General features: G+C 44.6%; 1 protein-coding gene across 1 annotated transcript in view; it reads left to right on the forward strand.

Moving 5' to 3' along the window:
• LOC126175697 (phospholipid phosphatase 1-like) overlaps positions 1-15,653 on the forward strand; it is an 820,416-nt gene that overhangs the window by 628,377 nt on the left and 176,386 nt on the right. The window lies entirely within an intron of this gene.

Genomic DNA, 15,653 nt, shown 5'->3' on the forward strand with positions numbered 1-15,653 from the left:
ATAAGCAAACTGAAAGACGACCGCAAAGGTGGTATGAACAGTGAAGTACTATACTATTAATTGTCCTGTTGGAATTGGTACGCTCTTGCCTTACGCCGACCTGCGGACTGTCTCACTTAGCCAATTATGGGGACCTACAGTTAATGTGGACTACGAACCACAGTGCAACTTAGCATTTTCTGCGTAAGAAAACAGTGCCGGAGATAAAAAAAGTAGTGATATAAAAACGCCAAAATAGAGCGCGAATTAAACAGGCATTTGACTTTGTAGGCTGACACGTAACTACCTTCTTTTTAGTTTTATCGGGCAGCCAGGTCTGATATTAGACACAGCTACATCAAGAGAACGGAAGAGCAACTGCATTTAAAAATAATTATGTAAATTGTAACACATTCATATCAGGAGAAAGCGGAATGTTCGTTTTGTATCCCGCCTGGAAGGCGGCGCGTGGGTCTGCTCCTGTAAACTCAATGGGTAGACCGAATGTAGGAAGTGAGCAGGAGCAGGTGAGATAAGATTCTCAGTACAGCTTTTTACGTGAAAGAACATTTAATTATTAGTCAATGACATACGTAACTTTACAACTGAAAAGCCCGTAGGTGCAAAACCGTATTCCCGTCGTAAGTGGTACAAAGTGTCAATAGCTAGCCAACACCCTCTGAGGTAGGGGATGTTTCCAGGCCGTCTGCTCTTGATGAACTGAGCAGAATCTGGAGCGGAGTTCGTAGAGCTCTCCCGCTCCGGCTAGAGTGCGCTGTCGTCGATGTCTGTCGTAGTGCCAACGTTGTATTTATGCCGTGGCATCGTAGCTATCGATACCACGATTCGGATACAGTATTACTAGTGTCCTGCTTGACACAGTCATGTCGTTTAAATATCTGGGCCTAAGGTTCAAAAGCGATATGAAATGGAACGAGCATGTGAGAAGTGTGGCAGGGAAGGCGAATGGTCGAAGTCAAGAATTTTAGGAAAGAGTGGTTCACCTGTAAAGGAGACGGCATATAGGACGCTGGTGCGACCTATTCTTGAGTACTGCTAGAGTGTTTGGGGATCATACCAGATCATATTTAAGGAAGACAGCGAAGCAGTTCTGAGGCGGGCTGCTATATTTGTTACCTGTGAGTTCGAACGACATACAAGTGTTATTGAGATGCTTTGGGAACTCAAATGTGAACCCCTGGAGGAAGATGACGTTCTTTTCGAGAAACACTGCTGAGAAAATTTAGAGAACCGTCATTTGAAGCTGACTGACAAACGGTTCTATTGTCGCCGACATACACTGTGTCTAAGGACCTTAATGATAAAATATGAGAAATTAGGGCTCATACGGAGGCATCTAGACAGTCGTTTTTTCCTCGCTCTATTTGCGAGTGAAACAGTCCGGTCCTCGAGCAGCATGGCCTTCACATCTTGTCGGAGAAATGGTCCCCCTCTTCGTCATTCGTCATTCAAATTTGTTTGACCACTGTGGAGGTATCTGCGCCACCTAACCACTGTGCCATACAATGGTGCATTGTTGCCCAACACTTTCACCAAATCAGCATGGTTGGCTGCAGCTTTTTTCCATTCAAATACAGAAAACGAATTACCGCTCGATAATCCGCTTGGGCAGCGGTGTGCATTGTTGGATGCCTGGAATTCGGAATGGTTCGCCCTGGACTTCCCAAACTGAGGACAACAACGAAGAACATAACCACGTGGCATTCTTCCTTCGCGCTCCTCGCAGGGAATGCCATGTCCTTTCTCTGATATTCAATGGCCACACTCGGCTGATCCACACCTCATTATCCGACGTGAGGACCCACCTTACTGCGTATGTGGTGTCTTCCTGGCGGTGGCTCACATCCTACTAGACTGCCCAAACCTGATTGCTTTTCGGCGATCTCTTAATCTTCCTGACACACGACCTCTGGTACTACTGGACGACGCCAAAGCGGCTGATTTGGTTTTACGTTTCACCCGAGATAGGGTACTTCGGCCTCACTGGCCGCCAGGGGGGTTGGAGGGGCACCCCTCGCCTGCTCTGGCCCAGGAGTCCCATGGCGCCCCATTCTCAGCAGTCTGCCCTGACTCCTACCCTTCCCACCTTTTTATTCTTCTTGTTCTTTCATGTTTGTCGTTTTTAATGTTTTATCTTTCCTACAGAAACCAGATGGCAGTTATAAGAGTCGAGGGGCATGAAAGGGAGCAGTGGTTGGGAAGGGAGTGAGACAGTGTTGTAGCCTCTCCCCGATGTTATTCAATCTGTATATTGAGCAAGCAGTAAAGGTAACAAAAGAAAAATTCGGAGTAGGTATTAAAATCCATGGAGAAGAAATAAAAATTTTCAGGTTCGCCGATGACATTGTAATTCTATCAGAGACAGCAAAGGACCTGGAAGAGCAGCTGAACGGAATGGACTGTGTCTTGAAAGGAGGATATAAGATGAACATCAACAAAAACAAAACGAGGATAATGGAATGTAGTCGAATTAAGTCGGGTGATGCTGAGGGAATTAGATTAGGAAATGAGACACGTAAAGTAGTAAAGGAGTTTTACTGTTTGGGTGGTCGAAGTAGAGAGGATGATGGTCGAAGTAGAGAGGATATAAAATGTAGACTGGCAATGGCAAGGAAAGCGCTTCTGAAGAAGAGAAATTTGTTAACATCGAGTATAGATTTAAGTGTCAGAAAGTCGTTTCTGAAAGTATTTGTATGGAGTGTAGCCATGTATGGAAGTGAAACATGGACGATAAATAGTTTGGACAAGAAGAGAATAGAAGCTTTCGAAATGTGGTGCTACAGAAGAATGCTGAAGATTAGATGGGTAGATCACATAACTAATGAGGAGGTATTGAATAGAATTGGGGAGAAAAGGAGTTTGTGGCACAACTTGACAAGAAGAAGGGACCTGTTGGTAGGAAATGTTCTGAGGCATCAAGGGATCACAAGTTTAGCATTGGAGGGCAGCGTGGAGGGTAAAAATCGTGGAGGGAGACCAAGAGATGAATACACGAAGCAGATTCAGAAGGATGTAGGTTGCAGTAAGTACTGGGAGATGAAGAGGCTTGCACAGGATAGAGTAGCATGGAGAGCTGCATCAAACCAGTCTCAGGACTGAAGACCACAACAACAACAACAACAACAACAACAACATCTTTACTAGACTTTTATAATCTTATCTGTGCTGCTCGTTTTCTTGTAGTAGTAGACGGTTGGTTAGGTGACAATGGTGGGATACAGAGGGTGTCTCTCCCACCAGATACCATGCTCTAGGGACCTCCAACTGCTTTCTGGTCATAGCAGCTGCCCCACCTTACGCCCTCTAACTCCCTTACTACTTCTCCTTGATGTTATCTCTGTCTTATTGTATCTTCCTTACAATCTGGCTTTCCAGGATTTTCATGTTGTATCCTTCTTCCGAGGATTATCCCTGGTTCGATACATATAGGATAAAGGGACTGATGACCTTTCAGTTTGGTTCTTTTAACCCCAAATGGTTCAAATGGCTCTGAGCACTACTTCTGAGGTCATCAGTCCCCTAGAAGTTAGAACTACTTAAACCTAACTAACCTAAGGACATCACAAACATCCATGCCCGAGGCAGGATTCGAACCAGCGACCGTAGCGGTCGGGCGGGTCCAGAATGTAGCGCCTAGATCCGGCCGCCACCCCGGCCGGCCCTTTAACTCCAACAACCAACCGATCAAGCAGGCAGTGGGGTGCGCCATTTTGTTTTGACTCCTCTAGCGACCTGCTACAGTACTGTGGAACGTATAAGAGGACTGAAGACATGTACCCGCAAACAAACAAAATTACTAACTTTATATTTTGGAGTTTATAATTAAAACTTGATGACTACCTCTTTTAGTAACGTGCGTGGACTTCTCAGTGTGTCTGGATGTTGCGGTTCGTGGGCTCGCCCTGCCGCCTCGGGCACGCACACGCCCCCGCGCTCCAGCACGGCGATGCGTGGTGGCTGCGTGTGAACCGGCGACACGCGCCTCGTGTTTTTTGCCGCGGTGCTTCCTTGGCGGCCTTGGAGCGGAGATTACTTAGCACGCTGCCGAGAATGGTCCTCGTTGAGGCGCGGCCCGCTGCGTCCCGGGGACCGGCCAGCCGCCACCCACCCCCGCCGTACACACCTCTCCACCACTCTGACCTCATTATCGCCTATATGAAAATGTCCGAAAGAATAGGTACCATTGGTGATCTTGCAGCTCTCGAAGAATGAAATTACAAAGCAATCCAGACCATTAGCTGCTTACAGGTATTGATAAATATCAACGGGGACAGTTGAAAATGTGTGCTACGACTGGGACTCTAACGCGGGATCTCCTGCTTACATGGCAGACGCTCTATCGGACTGAGCCATCGAGGACACACAGGATAGTGTGACTGCAGGGACTTATCTCTGGCACACTCCCCGTGAGACCCACATTTCCAGCTTACTGTCCACACACTACATTTGTAGTGCCCCTACCCACTACACTCATTTCTCGCGGCAGTCAATCTACCGATTCTCATAAGAGTTTGAGCAATGTGAGTGCATCCGCACTGAAGGAGGTCATTGACCGGTAAGCCTTATCTATATGAAGACGGTATCCGTTCTTTCGGACTTCTGTCCGAGAGAACAGATACCATCTACAGACTATATAGATTACATAGGCAATTTCAATAAAATAAAAGAACTGAATGAAGACCGGACAATGAGGAAATATGAAGGAACAGGCAGTGCTAGAAGTAACGAAAAACTGAGAGGATTATGTGAAGTTTAGAAGAGGGAAAGTATTAAGTTGTGTAGGCTGTGTCTATACTCTGTTGTGGCCTGCTTTCATTTTTTTTGTTCAATTATCACGTCCTGTGCTAGCTTATTAAAATGTCTCACAGAGGATTTTCTATTGTCTGACTAAGTAACTGGAAACATAGTACGTTTCATTATCATTCATTCCTTTCCCAATCCGTCCTTGAATAATTACTAGGAAGTGTGGATGAGTGAATTTAAATGCGCTGGGCCGGCCGGAGTGGCCGAGCGGTTCTAGGTGCTACGGTCTGGAGCCGCGCGACCGCTACGTCGCAGGTTCGAATCCTGCCTCGGGCATGGGTGTGTGTGATGTCCTTAGGTTAGTTAGGTTTAAATAGTTCTAAGTTCTAGGGGACTGATGACCACAGAAGTTAAGTCCTATAGTGCTCAGAGCCATTTGAACCATTTCTAAATGCGCTGGTAGTAGTCAGAGAAGTTTGGTTTCTTTCAGACGAAGGTAGTACAACATCACTAAGACTCTCCATAGATATCAAGCAGCGTAGCTTGTTGTCGATTCAGAACTTTCCTACTTCTTTAGTTCGCGTGAGTGTCTAGGTCCAGCAACGCAAAGCACACCCACTACGCTAAAACCAGGACCCGCTTCCCAGCGGGCGACCGTTGGCCATTTGTTGACTCACTCTAATTCCCACTGCTGACCTTTGAGTATCTCTACTCTTGGGAACATAGTCTAGATGTAAGCTCACGTTTCTTTACGAAGACTGAATGCTGATTACTATTAGTGAATCATTCATCTCAACTACGTGTTCAGAAACGCTTTTTCATGTAAATCGCGATATTATTTGGTGAAATCTCTGTGAAATTTATGGTTGGTCATAATGCTTTCTTTCTCGGTCAAACCTGGTTATGTGCCTTCAGCATATCTGTTAATTAGCTTAATTGATTCCCCTCAAGCCTAATAATTAATATGCCCCATTTCACAAAGTATTACTCTAATTGGAGCAAGTAACTTCTATGAAATTTTCGTGATACAATCAGATTCGTGTGACTTGAGTGATGGGCCCCTTACTTGTACAAATTGTGAGAAGTCCTTAACTATTGCCGGCCGCGGTGGTCTAGCGGTTCTGGCGCTGCAGTCCGGAACCGCGGGACTGCTACGGTCGCAGGTTCGAATCCTGCCTCGGGCATGGGTGTGTGTGATGTCCTTAGGTTAGTTAGGTTTAAGTAGTTCTAAGTTCTAGGGGACTTATGACCTAAGATGTTGAGTCCCATAGTGCTCAGAGCCATTTGAACCATTTGAACCTTAACTATTCTGTGAGTAATAGCCGTTAGTGATTTGCTAGTAGTGGTAAATAATTGAGTACGTAGGTTGCAAGTGCTACTTTGAAGCGACTAAGTTGGCGCAGGAGAAGAATTCGTGGCATGCCGCATCAAACTAGACAGAATACCGATGACAAAAGTGATGTGTGCTATTTACTGAGCTTCTTGTGATTTAATAGATTTTTCCGTGTATTACATTCTGATTCTTTGTGTCGACCAACTGCCACATGAAACGATCACAATGGTTTTCTGCTGGAGAGTAGTCCTATTCGATAGAGTAAATTGTCCCGAGTAAAACGAACCCGGAATTTATCAAATTTAATGTATTTTTGTGGGAAGTCTCTGAACATGATTCCATATCACCATAACTTACCTCCTTTGGGTTAGGAGGATATCGTAGGCTCGAATAGTGAGTAGAAGCTCCTTGTAATTTCATTCGAGTGATTGGTTATGTAAATTGTGAAAGAGAATTATTCTTCCACTAGACATTCGTGGAGCCCATGTTCTAACTCTCTGGTGAGGTACCCATACTGATATTCATGTACACAAAAGTGATCAGCCGTTCATAATTAATATTACATCCATAAAAGTCATGAGTGGTTGTGAACTAGTCAACATTTGATAGCAATACACGTCAATTTATTTGTTTATGATCTGCCTTCATTCCCACTCACCACCCATTCTGCCCCCCTTAGGAACTCTCCCAAAAGATCATAAACAAAACACAACACTCGAAATCCTAGTTCTTTTGCTCAATCAGATCATCAGAAAAGGAAAGATCGTTACTATGTGTAATACAATAACAATAATAATAATTATTATAATAGTATGAAAATCGTCACAGAATAGCTGTAGCGAAGCGATGGCGATACCTGTTGTACACTTGACAAACGTAAGTTTAGAAAAACTTGCTGGCCTGAGAAACATTACTACTGGCTCGCGTGGCGTTGTAGACACAACGGGCGAGAATCATACGAAATAGGATGACCGATTTCTCCCCTCCTTTTTGATACATAAATGTATTTGATAAAGTCCGTGCTATATGGCAAAAAGAGGCAATTTAAAGATTTGTGATAGTCGTCATAACAGGGTAGGTTCTGTCCTCAAATAACGATCTCGCAGTAAGAAAGCCGACGCACCCCTCTTACTTGGCGATTCCCGTCAGAATCTTCTTGATCGCCATTAATAGAAATTAGTGAAAACGGCACGCACTTCTTTTACCTCTAATGCCTCTAAGCATGTCAAAAATCTCATCTGATACATATCTTGTCCGTAAAGCACACTTTTTGTCCGTGTCTGTTTTCAGATATACGTTTAGGGAAATTTGGTTCTACCTCGAACAAACACAAATTCTTCTTTAAGACCCAAACATTTAACAGTTAAATGTTGCTATCGTCTCTGGGTTCACTGACGTATATTCTTAACAGGTCCCTCTTGCATACTGATTTCATGTTATTGTCTTTCATTAGCAGTACATTTTTTGCTCCAATTTCTAATTTTTTGTTGCTTCCGCTTTTTCGTGTGTGTGTAAAATGTACTTGCAAACACACACTGCGTCACACTTTATCAAATGTACACGTCTCTTCTTACTTTGAGTTATGGCTGTAGCAAACTTTATTTTTCTTCTAACTGGAGTAATTTTCGCTGTGAGAAGTTTCGTATATGAGAGCTGACGGCCACAATGCCTTGCGCAGCGATAGTGGCAACACATTGTGAACCGCCAATGCCAGCCTCCATTGGTGTTTTGGAAGAGCGGACTGCCCATCCAGCTGGATGCCAAATGCCATCTGCTTTGCACTGGACTATAATGATGGGCATGATCGAGAACGTAAGGCAATCGAAAACTTCTTGTTGAGAACGAAACGAATACACATCCGAGAAAGGAGAACAGAAAACTTTTAAGAGTGCAGCCTAATATCGTACACTTCTCGGATCACGGATATGTATCCTCTGTGCTCATGTCAATAATTAGGTATTTCTTGTCGTATGCTGCACCTCTAAAGAAAATAATTCTTGTAAATGAAGCAAAGCTACACTCGTTTCTGAAGTTAGGTTTTAGGATAACGTTGTACTTTTACACAGAAAAAACCATTTCGTTTGGACTAGAATACTTTCTTTGCTACGCAGTCTTTCTCGTGCTGTCATTATCGATGTAAAAGCGTGAGGTATTTGACCATTCACAACAGAATAGTGCCCCTATTAACAATTCCTTCGAAATGCTAGAACGAGTCATCAGAGGAGTGACTTTTGAAATTTGCATTCTCTTTAGTAATAGTCACGAAAATCTCGCAAAACGCTCGTCTCTTTCAGAGCCATCAGGCTGCCTGTTGTACAGTTTCCACTGCAGTTGGTTCCGTAGGATATACACTGTTTCTGTAGATATCTAACTGCTGACATGCTGATTTCTGGGCTCTCTTTGGAAAAACATTCATAGATTCTGTCAACTGTATCTTCACTTACATTTGAACTCAAATGCACATCTTTCGCCCTGAAATTAGATTCACTATGTAACGCAGAAAGATTTCTGCCACCTCCGGATCGATGTGTTAGGAGCAGTATGGTGTTAAAATTGACGCTCAAATAACAATCATAAAGCAATACCACTATTCACACCCATACCTAACTAGTTAAATAACAACAACAATAACATAATTTATTCTTAAAATTGAAATTTGTTAACTCTTGACTTTGAGCTAGTGGCGCGATCATAGACTCAGAGTGTGTGTGTGTGTGTGTGTGTGTGTGTGTGTGTGTGTGTGTGTTTGTGTGTGTGTGTGTTCTTCAAAACAGCATTTAGATATCGTCCAATTATTTGTAAACAGTGCAATTTTGTGACAAATAACAGAGATTCGAACGGAGGGGGAAGACAAATGGTTCAAATGGCTCTGAGCACTATGCGACTTAACTTCTGAGGTCATCAATCGCCTAGAACTTAGACCTAATTAAACCTAACTAACCTAAGGACATCATACACATCCATGCCCGAGGCAGGAGTCGAACCTGCGACCGTAGCGGTCGCTCGGCTCCAGACTGTAGCGCCTAGAACCGCACGGTCACTCCTGCCGGCGGGGGAAGACCATCTTCAATGCTTTGAGAAAGAACAAGCACATTGTGCGTTGCCTCTTGTTTGAAGGAATAAAAACAGTGTTACCATACTTAGTTATTTTACCTGAAATCCGACACAATGCACCGTTGACGCAAAACACTTACAACGTGACTTTGTGACGACGAAACCAAGCCTGTCCAGGATTTATTCCACCGTAGATCCTGTGTAGTCATCTCGGCAGACCGGAACCATGTGTGACCTTCAATCACCTATTCACATCCCAGGCATCCCGTTTATCATTTCCCACTTGACGCATCACATACATTACATCGTTCCTCGTGTCAGCATTAACAATAACGACTCCATATTTCATCTGTCCGTGGGCGTGCCTCAAGCTTCTGTCGTGTCTCCTCTCGCGTAGCTCCCATACATCGCTGGCTGGCAAGGGCACACTGGTGGATACATCGTATTTAATGTACAGGGCGATTCAGCTGCCCCTACCGCTGTCGACTATGTTATATCTGGCCTTCAAACACCACGCGCGAGATTCTCTCGTAAACCAATTGTCCTACAGAAAAAAATGAACAGGACGTTTTTGTAGCAAATTTAATCTAGCTAAATTTTGTATTGGATACGTTTTCTCTAGAGCCCATAGTTTTCGAGTTATTCAAGAAAAACGTACAAAAACTACCTTCAAATGTACGACCACTAACACACTCAGACCTCACCGGTCAGGATTTCTGGTATGTTGGACATGCCACTACCTCCCACAGTATACAAAAATTTGCGACTACACAAATTATTTTTCACGTTCGTCCTTTTTTTTTGTCTTCACTGACTGGCCTATTACGCCACTGTTCTAGTCGAGCACTTGCAGAGTGTAATATTGATGTCTGTGTAAATTTTACCTTACAGTTTTGTGAATGTTAACAGCAAGAAGCCGGCCGGAGTGGCCAAGCGGTTCTAGGCGCTACAGTCTGGAACCGTGCGACCGCTACGGTCCCAGGTTCGAATCCTGCCTCGGGCATGGCTGTGTGTGATGTCCTTTGGTTAGTTAGGTTTAAGTAGTTCTAAGTTCTAGCGGACTGATGACCTCAGAAGTTAAGTCCCATAGTGTTCAGAGCCATTTGAACCATTTTTGAACAGCAAGAAACAAACAATTACGCCGTGTTATTCGCCAGGCCTAGTGACTACAAAACTACTGTGCTTGTAAGGCTTAAACTTAGATCGAACTTTCAACGCAATTAGTTTTAGCGTAACGTTTACAAAAGTTGTTTTTCGCTCATCACCCTCACAGGCACGTTTAAATTTATAATGTTAACGAAATTGTAGACAATGTTGGTGGCGTAATAGCACAATTAATGGAGATAAAGAAATGTCGAAAATCGGGAATACTTCGTCTAGTTGGAAATTTTTGTACAGCAGTACGAAGGAGTGCCACGAGCAACATACTAGACATCCTGACTGGCGAGGGACGAATGTTGCCGTGGAGGTTCGATTGAAGCTCATTTTTGTACGTTTTTGTTGTATACTATGACCACCAGCGAAAACATATCCTAGTAAAAAATTTAACTATACTAATTTCCTACAAAAGTTCCTGTTCATTTTTCTGTAGACTAAAGGTTTTCACTTAGCGACCAAGAGAACATGAAAATCTCGCATTTCTTTTTAAGGTCAGGTATAACATTGCACGTTGCATAAAATGACAGCGGTAGGGGCAGCTGAATTACCCAGTGTACACTGCTAGTCATTGAATTTGCAACGCCATGAAGATATCACTAAAGAAACGCAGGATTGTCGTGAAGTGGCTACAGCCCTGCAAATCCAAATTATCATCATTACAGCGCAACCGCTTCTGTATTCAAGCATTACACAGCAGGTTATTCACCGACAAATAGCATTTGATTGTTGATTTTTTGTGGGAAGTTCGTATTGCGCCTCTTTTGAGATGGGTGAAATGTCTACCGGCGCGTTTCGGAATTCGACGAGAGGGCATCACGTCGTCTTTTCAGACTATTCGCGGTTCTGCTTACAGCATCTCGATGGATGTTTCCGACTGCGGAGTCTTCGAGGAGAACGAACGTCGCCAGATTGCATTCGTCATGGTCGTGTCTGCCCGGCACCACGCACGGTGGTATGAGGTGTCATAGGGTGCAAAACACGATCACCAACTGAATTCGATAAGTTTAGATGAATTTCTGGTATTGAGCAATACCATATAGTTCTGCAGTTGTATTTGAAAACTGAACTCATTCTCAGATCTGGAAAAACGCACTTTATGATAAACTTCAAATACTTTGTACATCTTTCAATAAAATTTAAAAATACTTTCCACCGAAAAGAAGTTTTAAAAAGAAGTTGCACTTGGGGGTTAATATGCAGTAGTCGGGAGATATGGAATACGGTTGTAAAAATAAAGATAACAAGTAATTAGGGGGAAAAACATATTAATGTACGTAAAATATAATTCAAATAGCAAGTTTGATGCACAACACTCTATGCAAGTGCTTGTATCTTCGACTATAAGGTGTGGTTACCCAGAACCAGTGTCCCTTCCAGACGCTAGTCAGTTGTTTCCTGAAGATGGTCTAATAGGTGAAAACTAGTTCGAAATAAACAAAAAGCGGTAGAACAAAAACAGTGTACTTGTTATTTAACCTTAAAACACCGATGGTATTCGATGCTGAAGTTTTACTGCATGAAGGGTGAAAATGCAGTCAGGAATAAACATTTTCTTGCCATTATTTCTGTGGGATATGACCAAGAAAAACTTTCAAATTACCCTTTCGCTTGAAGTCGCTAAGTGCTGTCATTATCGAATACTGGAGCAATATACAGGGGTTGGACAAAAACACCGCGAGAAATACATGCTTGAACACAAATGCAGATGCTAGTCAACCTGTATGTTGAGCTGTTGTACTTGACCACTAAGAGCACCTTATCGAAGATTTATACCGCATGAAGGAAAAGAGGAAGTACATCATCCGCTAAGTCACAACACGGACGGAAGTGTGTGTTGAGTCATCGTGACAGACGGTCAACGAAGATAACTGTGACGAAAAAGCCGGCCGGAGTGGCCGTGCGGTTCTAGGCGCTACAGTCTGGAACCGAGCGACCGCTACGGTCGCAGGTTCGAATCCTGCCTCGGACATGGATGTGTGTGATGTCCTTAGGTTAGTTAGGTTTAATTAGTCCTAAGTTCTAGGTGACTGATGACATCAGATGTTAAGTCGCATAGTGCTCAGAGCCATTTGAACCATTTTTTTGTAACGAAAAATAAGGGGACGACAACTGCAAAAGTCGCGGCAGAACTGAATGTCGCACTCCCGTACCCTGCCGGCACTGGAACAACACAGAGCTCCATAACTAGAGAACTGGGGGGCAGAGCTTGAATTCCAAAACGTCTCATTAGTGCTGCAAATCCCCGTAAAAGTGGGGACTTGGCGCCAAAGTCGTAAAACCTTGGCTATGGAGCAGTGGAACAAAATCATTTGGTCAGTTGAGTCTTGTTGCACACTGTTTCCAACTTCTGGCCATGTTTACGTCCCAAGAGCGAAACATTGCAGGGGTTCTGTGGTGATTTTGGCAGCCATATCGTGGTATTCCATGGGCCCCATTGATACTCTGCAAGATCGCACTACTGCCAAAGATTATATTACCATTTTAGATGATCATCTCCATCCCGTGGTACAATATTTGTTCCCCAGTAGTGATGCTGTGTTGCAAGACAATGGGTCCACTGGTAGCACAAAAAATGGCTCTGAGCACTATGGGACTTAACATCGGAGGTCATCAGTCCCCCAGAACTTAGAACTACTTAAACCAAACTAACCTAAAGACATCACACACATCCATGCCCGTGGCAGGATTCGAACCTGGCACCGTAGCGTTCGCGCAGTTCCAGACTGAAGCGCCTAGAAACGCTCGGCCACACCGGCCGGCATGGTAGCAGAGCTTGCATCGGCCAGAACTGATTTTGTGAGCACGAGGCTAAATTGTCGCATGTGGCCTGGTCACCACAGTGACTAGAAAGCAATATTAGTGAGCGTTTGTGGTCTGCGTTGGAGAGAAGGGTGCGTGATCGCTATCCGTCTCCATCATCTTTATCTGAACTTGCCACTAATTTGCAGAAAGTATGGTAGGCTACAAAATTTCTTTGAAAACCATACCATGTTTATCCATTCCGAGACTACTGGAAGCCGTTTTGGATGTCAACGGTTTTCTTACACCATATTAGGGATGGTAAAGTGTTGTGTTCTTGGAGTTTCAGTATTTTTGTCCACCACTTGCATATGCATTTGTAGACGTTATGCAGTAGTCTGGGTAATTTGTGCAATATTAGTTACGCTGCCTCAAGGCATTCACAAAGTTGTTAACTCTAATAACTTCTTCGATGTTGCAGTGCCTGTGTTATTCTGATTACGATGTGAAGTTCTTTCAGACATGCAAGCATGTCCAAAGGAACAGGCACTGCAGCGATTACAGGCGTTATGAGATCCAAGAAATGTATTCGCAGTTGGATCGTAATTCGGAACAACACAGGCACTGAAATATCAAAAAAATGGTTCAGATGGCTCTGAGCACTATGGGACTTAACGTCTATGGTCATCAGTCCCCTAGAACTTAGAACTACTTAAACCTAACTAACCTAAGAACATCACACAACACCCAGTCATCACGAGGCAGAGAAAATCCCTGACCCCGCCGGGAATCGAACCCGGGAACCCGGGCGTGGGAAGCGAGAACGCTACCGCACGACCACGAGCGGCGGACACTGAAATATCGTTTTTATTTGCCGACACTGGGCAAGTGCCTTTGTACAAGGGACGTTCAATAAGTAATGCAACACGTTTTTTGTGAAAGCAACTTGGCTTTATTTAGGATTCCAATACATCGTATTATTCCTCAGTCTTTTCGCTACAAAACCCTATTTTTCAATGTAATCTCCATTTATTGCGACGGCCTTTACGCCACCTTACTGGGAGGGCCGGTATTCCCTTATCGTAGTACTCCATTTGCCGACGTTGGAGCCGGCATCTTCCTGCATCAGTAACCTCCCCGTCACCCACGTACTGCTTCCCACCGAATGCATCCTTTAGTGGGCCAAACAGATGGAAATCTGAAAGTGCGAGATCCGAACTGTAGGTCTGGTTGGGAAGAACACTCCAATGAAGTTTCGTGAGCTCCTCTCTGTGATGCCTCACGTTGTCATGGAGAAGTAGTAGTTCATTTTCATTTTTGTGTCGGCGAACACGCTGGAGTCGTTTCTTCAGTACACTTCAGATTTGATCGCTGCACCGTGAGGGAAGACATGAAGTCCATTCAGAGTTCCAGAAGACCGTCGCCATAACTTTGCGGCTGAGGATGTTGTGGCTCTGAAGTTTTTCTTCCGAGGAGAGGTGATGTGGCGCCACTACATGGATTGCCGTTTTGTTTCCGGTTCGAAGTAATGAAACCATTTTTCATCGCCTATGACGATGTTGGACAGGAAATTATCACGATGAGCCTCGCAAAGCTCAAACAGTTCCGCACAGATTGTCTTTCGTGGCTGTTTATGGTTTTCTGTTAGGTAGCGTGGAACAAACGGGCACAGTCTTTGAGTACCCCAACCTGTGGAGGAGTGTGTCAGTACAACGAACAGGAACGTCCAGTTCTGCAGCGAGATGTTTGGTTGGGACCCGTCGATCACCTCGAATGAGTGTGTCCGCACGTTCCAGCACTGCAGGAGTCACAGCTGTGTGCGGCCAGCCAGCACGCGGGACATGGAAAGCATTCGCGCGACCTTACTGCGATGATGACAGACGCCTCGCCCAACTACTCACCGTACTTTCGTTCACTGCCAGGTCTCTGCCTCTGAATATCTGTGAAGCTCTTATTTTCCACGAAAAGAAACTCAATGACAGCTCTCTGGTTCAAAATGGTTCAAATGGCTCTGAGCACTATGGGACTCAACTTCTAAGGCCATCAGTCCCCTAGAACTTAGAACTACTTAAACCTAACTAACCTAAGGACATCACATACATCCATGCCCGAGGCAGGATTCGAACCTGCGACCGTAGCGGTCGCGCGGTTCCAGACTGTAGCGCCTAGAACCGCTCGGCCACTCCGACAGCTCTCTGCTTGGAACGCGACTCCCTTAAGACACCATTTTTCAGACTGCAAATAGCACCGACACCTACGGGAACTTGATGAAACTATAGAGGATGAAGCGAGAATCTTCCAAGATATCCAACAAATTCGGCATTTTTTCAACTGAAATTGGCAGAGAAAAAACATTTGTTGCTTTTTTTACTCAACGCCCCTCTAGAATAGCCTTGGAAGCGTCTCTGTATTCGCCTTTGTTCGGGTACGGCACAGCGTGGCAGTGGACGTAGCCGTGTTGACTAGGAAGCGTGTGCGGCTGTGTCGTGGGCGGAGGTCGCGACCCGGCGGTCACGGCCCGCTTCCTGCCCACTCGCAGCAGACCTCAGCACGCTCCACTCCTAGCCGGGCACGGCTGCGGCAGTGGCTGCCCGCCGTTACGACCCCTGATGGCTGCCGTAAGCAC

The sequence above is a fragment of the Schistocerca cancellata genome, chromosome 3 (assembly GCF_023864275.1).
Source record: "Schistocerca cancellata isolate TAMUIC-IGC-003103 chromosome 3, iqSchCanc2.1, whole genome shotgun sequence".
In the NCBI taxonomy this organism is placed as follows: Eukaryota; Metazoa; Arthropoda; class Insecta; order Orthoptera; family Acrididae; genus Schistocerca; species Schistocerca cancellata.